General features: G+C 41.9%; 1 long non-coding RNA gene across 1 annotated transcript; it reads left to right on the top strand.

Moving 5' to 3' along the window:
• Positions 1 to 4704: 4704 nt before the first annotated feature.
• On the top strand, positions 4705 to 11605 carry LOC148394784 (uncharacterized). Its single transcript, XR_015859484.1, has 4 exons — positions 4705 to 4777; positions 4909 to 4986; positions 5061 to 5312; positions 10127 to 11605. It is a non-coding gene; the product is annotated as an uncharacterized LOC148394784 (long non-coding RNA).
• Positions 11606 to 13257: the final 1652 nt, after the last annotated feature.

Raw genomic sequence — 13257 nt, forward strand, 5'->3', positions numbered from 1 at the left:
CACATTATGAAAAACATTTTCAGTATTTTATTGTGACACAACAGTATTTTTGCTTAATGTTACTTTGTGTAGTTTCCACTTATTTCTTACATTAAGGGTTTTATTTTCTCACATAATTGTACAGTATGTATTCTGCCCTACCTGAATTTATAATGTTTCTTTTAACACATAACTAACAGTTCTTCATATGACAAGATCATGACAATTATGATGATGAAGATGAAGAAATGCACAGTGTTCTTACTTCATGCTGTTAATTGTCCCACACAATTATTCAAAGTAGGACTGGGTGATTAATGAAGTTCTAGGGGTCAGGACGTTTTTCCTTCTTTCCCACTTCAGAGCATGCCTTCGCTGAAATATTTTGTTTATACTGGTGACATGGTTGCCAACAGAGAGGTGCTAGCTTACACAGGTACAGTTTTGTCAGTAAATTGGTATAAGCTCGGGTTTGTGGTGTAAGGCGATGGTCAAAAAACAGTCCCTGACCAAGTTATTCGATATTTCAAATAAAGACGCAGACATTAGGAGAAATGTTCTGTTGTGCGCAACTCAAAAGAACATGAGGATATCAGGACAGGCAAGCTGGGAAAATGCAACACATCAAAAATAATCAGGAATTCAAGATTTATAAAATTTTAAAATCTTGTCAAGACACACAACCTTGAAATGTGAATTAAACAAAAACAAATCCAAACTAAAAAGGGAAAAAATATCAGGTCTAACAATCGGACTTTTACAATAAAGTATGTTGGTACAAAACATGTTTTTTTACTGTCCTCAAAACAGCCTTCCTACAGCATGTGCTGATAAAAAATTGATTATCAGCTTATGAGTGAAGGCAAATCCAGCTGCAAATGCAGGATGTGTATCATTGAATGGCATGTTTTTGCTAATGCACTATGCATGAGATGTCGAAGCATCATGTAACATTCATCAGGTTAGGGAGGCTGTAGGTGAGGCCAACACAGCCTGGAGCCAAAGATGTTTGTTTTTCAAAGTGAGCTTTGTCACAGCTCGCTGGTGCCACACATTTAGAAACATGACTCGGGAACGTCACACGCAAATTTCTCCTTTTCAGTGAGTCTCATATGCATTGTTACACATACGCTCGCCTCAGTACATGCATGCAATACACATTTCATGTTCCTATTACAGGTACAAAATGCAATCAAGTGCACATGCACGTGCGCGCGCGCACACACGCACACATGCTTTGCGCAGCCAATCTCAACGTTTCACCTTGTGTAAAGATACACGTGGGTACAAATACACGTATTTTATGAAACTAGACTTGTAATTACAGGAAAAAAATTATTATAGCAGCACAATAAGCACTTCATACAATTGGCAGTCCAGGCATAAACAAACTGATAGGGTCACAGCATCCATCCATCCATCCATCCATCCATCCATCCATCCATCCATCCATCCATCCATCCATCCATCCATCCATCCATCCACCTAAAAGCAGGGTCCTGCCCCCCCCTCCCCGGCTGGGGGATTTCTTGTCGACCAAACGGGATGAGGGATGTGAGGCGGACTACCACCCTCGAAGACACTGCCAGGAGAATTAAAGGCACCTTCCTGCAGCTTGTCACTTTGAAAATGGACATCCACTTTTTCTTTGGATTGTTTTACATTGTGTTCTATATGCCCTCTCTACATCCATTGCAGCCTGGTCATTCTGGAAGGAGGATCCTCCCATCTGTGGTCTCTTCTCAAGGTTTCTCATTTTCCCCCTTTTTTTTTTTTTTTAGTTTTTCCTTGCCCTCCTGGGAGTTTAAGATCAGGGGATGTTGAGAATAATTGTCAGTTTTTGTACATGTGAAGCCCTTAGAGACTTGTCTTTGATTTAGGGCTGAATAAATAAACTTGACTTGACGATTCTGGTCTTTTCTACTCTGATGAATAACTGAACATTCTTTGGATATTTTGTTTGGATATTTTGCCTTTGTTATTCATTTAAGACATTTTCAAAATATCCACAATGTATTTGATTATGTATAGTTATTTGCTGTGGCTCAGAATGCAGCCATAGGGGGGTACAAGCCAGTGTCTTTCCTGTGCTGGTCCCAAGCCCGGGTAAATGCAGAGGGTTGCGTCAGGAAGGGCATCCAGCGTAGAAATTTGCCAAAATTACTCATGATGTGAACTCAGTCTGTTAATTCCATACCGGATCAGTCGAGGCCCGGGCTAACAACGGCCGCCATCAGTGCTGTTAACCTACAGGGCATTAGTAGAAATGTGACTACTGTAGGTCGAAAAAGGAGAGGAGGAAGGCGTGTAGAAAACAGGAAAGGCACAAATCTAGGACTGAGAGTAGGGACTTTGAATGTTGGGACTATGACAGAAAAAGCTAGAAAGTTAGCGGACATGATGCAAAGGAGGAAGGTGGACATATTGTGTGTTCAGGAGACCAGGTGAAAAGGTAGCAAGCCCAGAAGCATTGGAGCAGGATTCAAGCTGTTCTACCATGGTGTGGATGGGAAGAGAAATGGAGTAGGAGATTGTTTGAGTTTGTGAGGAATGTTACGGAGGTGAAAAGAATGTCAGACAGAGTGATGAGTTTGAAGCTGGAAATCCAAGGTGTGATGCTCAATGTTGTCAGTGGTTATGCCCCACAGGTAGGATGTGAATTAGAAGAGAAGGAGAAATTCTGGAGTGAGCTGGATGAGTATCCCCAGAGGTGAGAGGGTAATGATTGGTGCAGACGTGAACGTACATGTTGGTGCAGGCAACAGAGGTGATGAAGAAGTGATGGGCAGGTTTGGCATTCAGGATAAGAACGCAGAAGGACAGATAATGGTCGACTTTGCAAAAAGAATGGAAATGGCTGTTGTGAATACTTTCTTTCAGAAGAGGCAGGAACATTTGGTGACGTACAAGAGCGGTGGTAGGAGCACACAGGTGGATTACATGTTGTGTAGACCAGCGGTCCCCAACCTTTTTTGCGCCACGGACCGGTTACATGTCAGACAATATTTTCACGGACTGGCCGTTATATAAATATATAAATAAATAATAAATGTATAGTAATCTGCTCCGTAGCTTTGTTTTGGTCGCTGTAACCGCAGAAAATCCCGCTTCACAAAGATAGGATGTTGGAAAGGGAAGCAGGGTTTTCAGTGTTAATGTGGCGATTTCGGGATATTCTGCCTTGATTTTAACCCAGTTTTCTTTTTCTTGGAAGTTGTAGCCTCTTCTTCTGTGTTCTCATTGGGCCTTTTCCTCTTTCCAAAGAAGCTTTCCAAACATCTTTTTCATACTCATTTTTGCTAGCTTCGCGGGTTCGACTGGGGTAACGTCACGTGACCGAGACAAGCGTCTTGACCTGAATTAGCCTGTGTCAAGAGGCACAGATGCACCAATGGATGTAATTGGGAGAGAATCCCAAATTTTTTTATAGTGTTCAAAATAAATTCTTACTCATTTTTGCTAACTTTGCGGGCTTGACTGGGGAAACATGTCATGTGGCCGGGATGAGCGTCTTGACCTGAATAGTCAAACCTCGGTTTTCGAAAGTCCCGTTTCTCGAACAAATCGGAATTCGAACGAAAAATTCGAGGCCTGGATGCCGACTGACTCCGTTCGTTGTTATTGTATTTTCGTTACTTTGAGGATTGTATTAACTCCTAATCATGCCTCCAAAGAAAGGAAGTGGGAGCAGTAAAGCCATCCTAAAACACAAAGACGCTCTTAAAGCAATGCGACAGTGAGAGAGAGATGATCAATGTATAAGACTTTGATGTCTATTCATATGCAAATGAGTTAGGGGTCATAGAGATGATCAATGTATAAGACTTTGATGTCTATTCATATGCAAACGAGTTAGGGGTCATAAAATTTTATGATCCATTGATGTTAAGATTTATGGCGTTTTATTGGGGGTCATAAATTCTTTAGTCCTTTTATGTTAAGATTTATGGTAGTTTTTATTGGGGGTCATAAATTCTTTAGTCCTTTTATGTTAAGATTTATGGTATTTTTTATTTGAGGGGTTATAAAATCTTATGATCCATTGATGTTAAGATTTATGACGTTTTTTATTTGGGGTGGGGCGGGGTTGGGGGCATCAAGATGGCGCCGTTTGTGACGGCGCCATCTTTGACTGTCGCCATTTTGGTTTGCTGGCGCCATTTTTAGATGTGGATATGTATGGGCACGTATTTTTATGAATCAAAACAGGTGCAGCATCTGAGCTAGCTTTGCTACCAGCCCTCTGAGCTAGCTTTGCTACCACACCATACGTGTGGGTTGAAGGGGCCCGTTTTGTTGAGAAGGCGAAGGGGAGGGGGTTTGTGTCAATGTGGGGGGTCACGAGAGTCATCATTATTGGTGTCAAAGTTGTCTGGAAGAGAGTCGCATGTAATTTGTGAAACAATAGTTTAGCCAAAGCTATCTGAAAGAGAGAGAGAGAGAGACGCATATAATTTGGCAAACATTAGTTTAGAGGATCAAGGGGGTTTTGTTGAGAAAATATGTCGTCAGCATGGCGCCAAAGTTATCTGAAATGTAATTTGATAAACAATAGTGGAGTCGGTATTATTGGTGCCAAAGATATCTGATGAGGTAGAGCCTTTGATGCGTCATCAACATACGGCCAAAGTTATCCGATTTCCCGCGACACGTGATCCCATAGGCGTGGTCCTATCCCCGCCGAATTTAAAGTTTCGTGTGGACGAGCATCATTTTGGAGAAGACAAGACAAGACAAGCCATCGCTCTGAGCAACGGAGTCGAAGCGCGTCAAAAAGCTGTTTCGAGAATGGTTAAAGGTAAGTCATTTTACTACATTTCTCACAATAATAATGATAATAATAATAATAACAAATAATAATAATAATAACAAATAATAATAATAGGTTATTTTATAAAACAAGATGTAATGTTTATTTAATATTTGCAGACATCATCGTTTTTGCCGATGTCCACGCATCTTTTGACGACGATTTTAGCGACGTTTACCTAACACAATCAGACTACGGTGAGTCAATCGTGCATCTAAGATAGTTAATATAGAGGGTATTAGTTGCTGATTTTATTTTATGTATGTAACAGATCTCGTGGCCGCGGCCACTAGGAAAAACAATCGGCCAACACAAGCTGCCTTCGACCGCCATATTGGAGCAGTCGAAACGACAGAGCCAGCGAGACCAGCAACATCAGAGTCACGTGCTACTGTTGAAACCAATCCAATTGCATCCCACACCGCTCAGCCGGAAGCAACGACGGACTCGGAGCTAGTTGAAGCTCTATCTACTTACGAGGGTTTAAACCATCACCATCAAGAGTCGACAAACAAAGTTGGAGGTATTCCTATTTTTTCTCTCTTTGTGTGCTATCATCCAACTTGCTATTTTTGGTATTATAAACGATTAACTTGCCGGTGAACATCGTGACACGGAGGCACAGAGAGAGAGAAAGAGGAGGAGGAGGAGGGGGCAGCCCTTCTACAACACGTGCCACTCAACCAGCAGGGGGCCTGTAAAGTGCCGTGGTAACTGTATCTACAAAAGACGGTTACAAGAATGTTTTAAGATTGTTCGAATCCTTACAGATTTAGCCGAATCAAAATAGGTTTGTGTTGTTTCTGCTGTTTTGTAAAAGAAAATATAATGGATCATTCAAACCTTACGTCAACGGAGTCAGATTTCTTAGCAAACATTGATGAAATAGATTTGCTACCATTTAGCGAAACAAGCCAAAGAAGTGAAACACCAGACCTAGATTTATCAAACGTTAACAATACGTCTACGCGTCAAGTAACATATTTGCTCAACAATGTGAGCACGGCTTTGTTAGAGGGGGGAAAGACCAGACAGTCCTGCTATTCTTACACATTTACAAGCTGTCATAGATGAATTGAACAATCAAAGTCCGAATGAGGGGAGACAGAGTCCTACACAAATCCCGTCACAATTGCTAAACATGATAGCAGAATTAAACAACCAAGCTAATGACAGCAACGGGCGTATCAGTCCTGATATTCCTGTCCAGTTGCTAAACATTATCCAAAATCTAAATACACAGCCTCTGGTTGACCCGTTGACCGCTAACTCTGCCGATTCATCACCGGTTGCTATTGACGACGTTCCGCCGTTATTTCAGCATAACAACTGCTCTGTTATAATTGATCACGAAATAGATGTTATTGATGACAACACAACAGCGTTTCAACACACGCCCCAGCAATCTAACAACGGTTCTGTATTAGCTGATCAGCGCGGCGATTCTGTTGTAATCAATAGGTCGCATTTCAATAATGTAGAGGTAAGGCGACAGCTAAATATACCATCGCAACAGAACATTAATGATTTTGCAACCTTCTACCTCCAGATTGAAGATAAAATAGATGATGTCATGCAAGAGGTAGCTAGCAGGGCACAAACAGGTGATGTAATTCAGATCGAGCTAGCGGGTGGTAATGATAGAGCTCACATCTGCCAGTAAACTAGTGATATATAAACTCTATCAGAGATAATGTATCAGACATGCTTGAACGTTTAGCCCAATCAAATACAGAGCTTCTGGCTGATGAGGGCTTAGAGCTCATTGTACAAATAGTCACTCCATTGCGTGGTGGAATGTGTCGCAGGCTGTTGAACACTACCAACAGAGAGATTTTGAGGTTGAAAAAACGACACCTACACATACCTCGTAATAAAGACAATAATTTGTGTTTCGCTCTCTCACTAACCTATCTGCTAAATGACACACTCACAACAAAACAGGCCACAAGACAGGCACGGCTCTTACATGAGAGTGTAGGATTGGATTGTCAAACACCTGTGAGTCTGGGCGATGTAAATTTGAGAAAGTCCTCAAACGGAAAATAACTGTAATGTATCGAAAAGAGGACTGCCGCCCCATGACCTTTTTCGACACGCGTTATCCCAAAACAGATAACGACACTTTATTTGTCTTACACCTCGAGGGTCATTATTACGGCGTGAAAGCGATAGAGGCATTCGTTGGTCATGCATTCTTTTGCAGGCTAGTTACAAAGGGCAGGAGAATTGGCAACAGCATCAGTGTGAAGGACACTGTAGCGTTTGTCTCGATCCATGCTGTAAACAGCGACGGATTAAACCTGTCATCTGCCCCGACTGTAACAAAACTTGTCGTAATGAGGAATGCTTTACCAAACATAGAGAGTTTCGATCAATGAATCGTGTGAGCAACTGCGCTTCATACAAAAAATGCTTGCAGTGTGGTCTTCACTATTATGTGAAAGCTGATGGTACCGGTGCTAAACATCGTTGCCCCGTTAAAAAGTGCACAGTGTGTGATGAGATCTTAAATCAAGATGACGCCTTGTTGAACCCCCACATGTGCTACATTCAGCCCATCAAGCCTCAACCACCGTGCAAAAATGTAGTCTACTACGATTTCGAAACCTATGTAGATACAGACGGTTTACACAAACCTTTTCTCATCTGTTGCAAATCAAATAGACTGACGAAGCAATGGTTTGGCACAGATTGTGTTGACGAATTTCTCAGATTTTTTCGAAGGCCACGGTTTAAACAAACTACGTTTGTTGCACATAATGCGAGAGGTTTTGATTCATACATACTGATAAGGAGAATGCTTGAATTAGGTCTCAAACTTGACATTCTGATGCAAGGGAGTAAAGTTCTATCATTTGTCGATTTAGACACATAATCTCGATTCATAGACTCTCTCTCATTCTTGACGATGCCTCTAAGTGCAATGCCTAAGGCCCTGGGGTTTGAAGACAAATCAAAGGGTTACTTCCCACACAAATTCAGCTCTTTGAAGCATCTAAACTACGTAGGGTCTCACCCTGACCCCGGGTGCTACGGTACCGAGCGAATGTCACCCTCCCAACGATCAAAGTTTGACGAGTGGTATGCCAAAGAAGCTAACAATGTGTTTGATTTTGCTAAACAGGCAATAGCCTACTGCAAGAATGATGTTGATCTGTTAATGCAAGGGTGTTAAAAATTCAGGAGCGAGTTTTTTGAGGCCACCGGAACAGATCCATTCAACGCGGTAACAATTGCGTCGGCGTGCATGAAAGTTTTTCCCACTAATTTTCTAACCCCACAAACACTAGCCATTACACCATCAGACAATTATATGCGTCAGCACAAAGCTTTCTCGCATGATTCTATTCAGTACATGCAATGGATCATGCACAGCCAAAATATCCAAATTAGACATGCATTGAACGGGGGCAAAGTTACATTAGACAACTACACTGTAGACGGCTATTCTGAAATTGGGGGCGTAAAAATAGTGTTTGAGTATTTTGGTTGTTATCACCATGGCTGCGCAGAATGCTTCGACCTCTCTAAAATATGCCCGACAACCAAACGCCCTTTTCAGGAGAGGTTTGATAAAACACAAAAGAAAATTCAGAATCTACAGCTTAGACAGGATGTGTACCTTGTAATTATGTGGGAGCATGAATGGTTGCAAGTGAAAAAGATGGACATAGAGGTGAAGGAATTCCTTAAAAAAACCAAATTTCCTACACCGCTCAAACTGAGGCAGGCTCTTTTTGGGGGCCGAACAAACGCATTCGTTTTAAGATACACGGCAGAGCCAAACGAGTGTGTGTTGTATGTTGATGTGACGTCATTATACCCTTTCATCAACAGTACAGGCACCTACCCTATCGGTCATCCAACGATTATCCACGGTGATTTTAAAGACCCTAGGTCGTATTTCGGTTTCATCAGTGCCACAGTCAACCCACCCCGTGCTTTGTATTTTTCCGTTCTACCCTTCAAAACAGCTAAAGGTAAACTCGTCTTCACACTGTGCCGTACATGCGCCGAGTGTAACAACCAGCAGACGGCGTGTACACATAGTGATGAGCAAAGATCGTTGACAGGTGTTTGGACAACCCCTGAATTTGTTAAGGCACTCGATCTCGGGTACACGGTTGCAGAAATTACAGAAGTGTGGCATTACACAAGAACGAGCGACACAATTTTCCGTGATTACATGCGAACATTTCTAAAAGGTAAACAGGAATCTTCAGGTTATCCCGCTCACGTGGTCAACCAGGCTGATAGAGAAAGATATATACAGGAGTACGCCATTCATCAGGGTATCCAACTAGACCCTTCCAAAATTGCTGTAAACCCTGGCAAAAGGCAAGTGTCAAAACTCTGTCTTAACAATCTGTGGGGAAAACTCGCGCAACGTGACAACATGGCAAACACAAAAATTGTGACAAAATCTGAGGATTTTTTTGAACTTCTGTTTTCAGGTCTGTACAATGTGAAATTCTTCCATTTTATCAGTGAGAAGCTTTCAATTGTGCAGTATTGTATCAACATAAACAATGAGATCCCCGCCTCAAAAACATCAAACGTGGCTGCAGCGTGTTTCACAACAGCCTATGCACGCCTAAAAATGTACAGCTATTTAGAAATTTTAGAGAGGCGTGTCCTTTACACCGATATAGACAGCCTCGTGTACACGGTTAAACCGGGCGAAAGTGTTCTCCCTCTAGGGGATTATCTGGGTAATTTGACAGATGAGCTTTCGAATGACAGCATTTTAGAATTTGTCTCAGCCGGCCCCAAAACATACGCTGACAAAACACGAGGATCATCTCAGACGGTCATGAAGGTAAAGGGGATCACACAAAGTCACGAAAGCGGTCAGAGCATGAATCTCGATAGCATGCTCAGTTTGGTTCAAGGGTACATTGATACAGCAGGTGCAACCTCAGATGTGCTATACGCTCCTCAACATAATATCGTTCGCGATAAGAGAGGGTTTCATCTCAGAAACATGTAGTTTTCCAAGCGGCTTCATGTGGTGTACGATAAAAGAAGGCTGCTAGAGCGAGGCACCACTGAACCGTTTGGCTACTGATATTTCTATCTATCCATACGTGTGTCTGTGTGTGTGTGGAAATGGCTTTTAACTAGATTGAATTTGACCCTAGATTAGAACTTCCTTTTTCATCTCTAGTAGCAGGGCCTTCAGGTTGTGGCAAGCCTTTCTTTGTAAAAAATGTATTGGAAAATCCTGAACATGTTATGAGAAAAAAAACTGATAATATTGTCTGGGTTTATACTTCATATCAACCAATGTACGATGAGCTCAAAAACCTGAATAAAGACATTGTTTTTATCAAGGGGCTGCCTGAATCTTTTGATGACGAGAAGCTGTTCCCGCCACAGCAGCAGCATCTACTGATTTTGGATGACATCATCTTCCAAGCTTCGGATAACCCGGAAGTGGTCCGAATATTCACCCAATATAGACATCATAAAAATTTAAGCGTTATAATGCTAACGCAGAATGTATTCCATCAGGGCAAATTCAGCCGCACTATTAGTTTAAACAGTAATTATTTCATTTTGTTCAAAAGCCCCTGCAATAAACTGCAGGTGAGTGTCCTGGCAAATCAAATTTCTCCCAGCAACCGTAAGTTTTTCCTGGAATGCTTTGAAGATGCTACAAGAGAGCCGCATGGGTATTTACTGGTAGATGTGACACCTTCATGCCCAGAACAATATAGACTGCGTACAGGTGTACTACATAACCAGTGGCCTGTCGTTTATATACCCAAACAATAAAACGATGACGAAGCTTTTAAAAACAAACGGACCGTTACTCAAATCTCTGTTTACATCCAAACCGGCCAAACGTAAGCATTTGCTACTCACAGGCCCCAGTAGTTTAGTGAAAGCATTATGTGAGATTGCTCTAAATCTTCTTAAAGGACATGTACCCTTAAAATCAAAACTTTACAAGAGACTTAAAAAGCAAAAGAAAAATATCCGCTTTTTGGCTGATAAGAAAAATACTTTGAAGAAGAAAAGAGCTGTGTTAGTTCAGAAAGGTGGTTTTATATTGCCGTTACTGGCCGCTTTCGCACCTGTTCTCGGAAGTGTCATTAGTGGCTTTATGAACAAATCATAAAATGAGTTTGAAAACGGCTCAGAAAATGTTCCTGATTTCACCTTATCAGCTCGAGAGGCTGAATCGACCCGCTCCGACCATCCGTGATACAGCAGAGTATTCTTTGGATGAAGAGATGAAACAGGTTTTGGATAATAAAAAATTAAATCAATATGAAAAGATCAAAATTTATCAAACCTTAATGCAGCGTTGCATGGGGTTGGTCAAACAAAAAGACTCCGAGCAAATTCCTATTACGATTCGCAACGAAGCCAATGAGGGGGGTGAACTAAAGACCGCAGAGGAGACCGCAATTGAGGTGACAGGTAGACGTTATGAGGATATTTTGGACGCCATAGGTCCACGTTTCCGCCGCAACGCCAACTATGTGCTGAAAAGACTGTCGGCAGAAGATGTAAGCTGGACGCCGTTAAGTGAATTTATTTTTAGAGGAAAAACTATCAAAGGCTCCCATATGAGCGATTTGTTGAGACATTTGTGTGCGAGTGGGAAAAAAAATCAACGAGAAACCGGTAGGATGGAGTGAATTTCTTCGGACGCTAGCCCGATTAAACTTACCGGAAACAAGCATCTCCAACCCCTTGGCTCGCGCAGATTTTAAAAGTTTAAAATACGCTACAGGTGAAGATGGGGATGTTTCTTATGTAGAAGATGTAAGAGTGATGAATAAAAGAAAAAGAAAGAGGACATTGCCGATACTAAAATGGGTTAGTTATTAAATGATACTCTATTGTTGTTAGTGAAGAAAAAACGCATGACTCTGTAACTCTCTTTAACAATGTTTATTGAATAAAAGACATTTTTATAAAACATTAACACGGTTTCAGACAATGACATTTTTTAAATTTATGCAATGAACATGATGTTTGCCCGCCACACATCTGGTCTGGTCTTCGACATTTTTTGACGAACTCACTAACCATGGCGTCGTTATGGAGAGAATCAGAATTGTAATGAGTCAGCACTTCACGATAGGTGAGCCCCCACCCACGTTGACTTAGATAATACACACAGTGTTGACCACAGGTGTCTGTCAGCTCGTGTTGCAGTTGGCCGTTCTGGTATTCTACCCGATTCGAATGCTTCTTTAAACATTTGTATATACTCGATGGGTAGTACGGGCTGTCCGGTGGCAGACCAAAAGGATCGAAGAATGTGGCCGAACCGTCCGATTCTAAAGTCAAAGCGACCCAGTGCTCTCCGGGTAGATGTCTTGGATGCGTATTGACAATGTAATATTTTGGAGGCGGGTCTTTGCCGTCAGCTGACTCATCCGATGCGAAAACACCTCCAAATAAGGTTCTCTGCATCCGAGTCATAATCATGTCCCTCTTAGCATTAATCTCAATAAGCGAATCGTATGCAGCGTATACGATGAGTGTTGCTGTGTGTGGCAGCGGCGCACGGAAACGCAAATCTAGTCTTAAAACTCCATTGTTTATGGGCGTTAATGTGCCAGAATCATCTGCCTGATTTAAATTGAAAACAAAAAGTGAGTAGCCTTGACTAAAATCCTGTTGATCGATACAAAGAGGTAGATCTTTCAAAAAACGCCCTGTTGCTGTGTATAAATTATGAAATTCACGTGTACATATCCCAGCTTCGAAATTGGGCTGAAAAGCTTTGGCAGGTATCTGTCGACCTTCGTGGCTGAGAGCTAAATACTCTATGTTATAATGCAAAAAATTAAACGGGTTTAAATCTCTCCGTCCCATGAAACTGTTGTGGTTTACTAGGGCTATTACAATTTGTTTAGGGATATGTCCGAGGAAGAGATTATCCTGATGAAAAATCCGTGAGTTTTGTGGGATCGAGAAAGTCTTCATGTTTATTCGAGTTAACGGCAAGAGTGCATTACCTTTCTGTAAAGTGGCGGCGTGACCTATTGCTATGGCCGGTGAGACTGTTACTTTTTTCACAAATAAGGATGCTCCTAGTATTTTGAGACACGAATCGCTCTCTGGAGCGCTCATGAGACAGAAATCATCAGAAGCTCTAGTTAACTTTAGACGCAGATCCACATTATTCAATAGATGTCGTTCGGAAAAGAAAATATCTCCATGAAGCTGTCCCGTAAGGTGGAATTCACGTGAGCCTGGAATCTGCTGTGCGCGCCGCACAAAACCATCGTTGGCCCCCACCCCTTCGAGAGCGATGGAGTCCATGCGCCCGCTAGTGTCTTTTGCGAACATTCCTGCTGTGAATTGTGACTCCAAAGAATCGTTTGAAAAGTTTAACAGCAGCTCGATGATGGATCTGTATGCGTGTGTGGCACTAGATTGTGAGATTAGCCGCCTGCCCAACGAAATATCTAATTGACTAAAAATTGTGTTTATAGGGA

Source organism: Syngnathus floridae, chromosome 7 (genome assembly GCF_059516105.1).
Source record: "Syngnathus floridae isolate MCC-2025c chromosome 7, RoL_Sflo_1.0, whole genome shotgun sequence".
NCBI classification, from domain to species: domain Eukaryota; kingdom Metazoa; phylum Chordata; class Actinopteri; order Syngnathiformes; family Syngnathidae; genus Syngnathus; species Syngnathus floridae.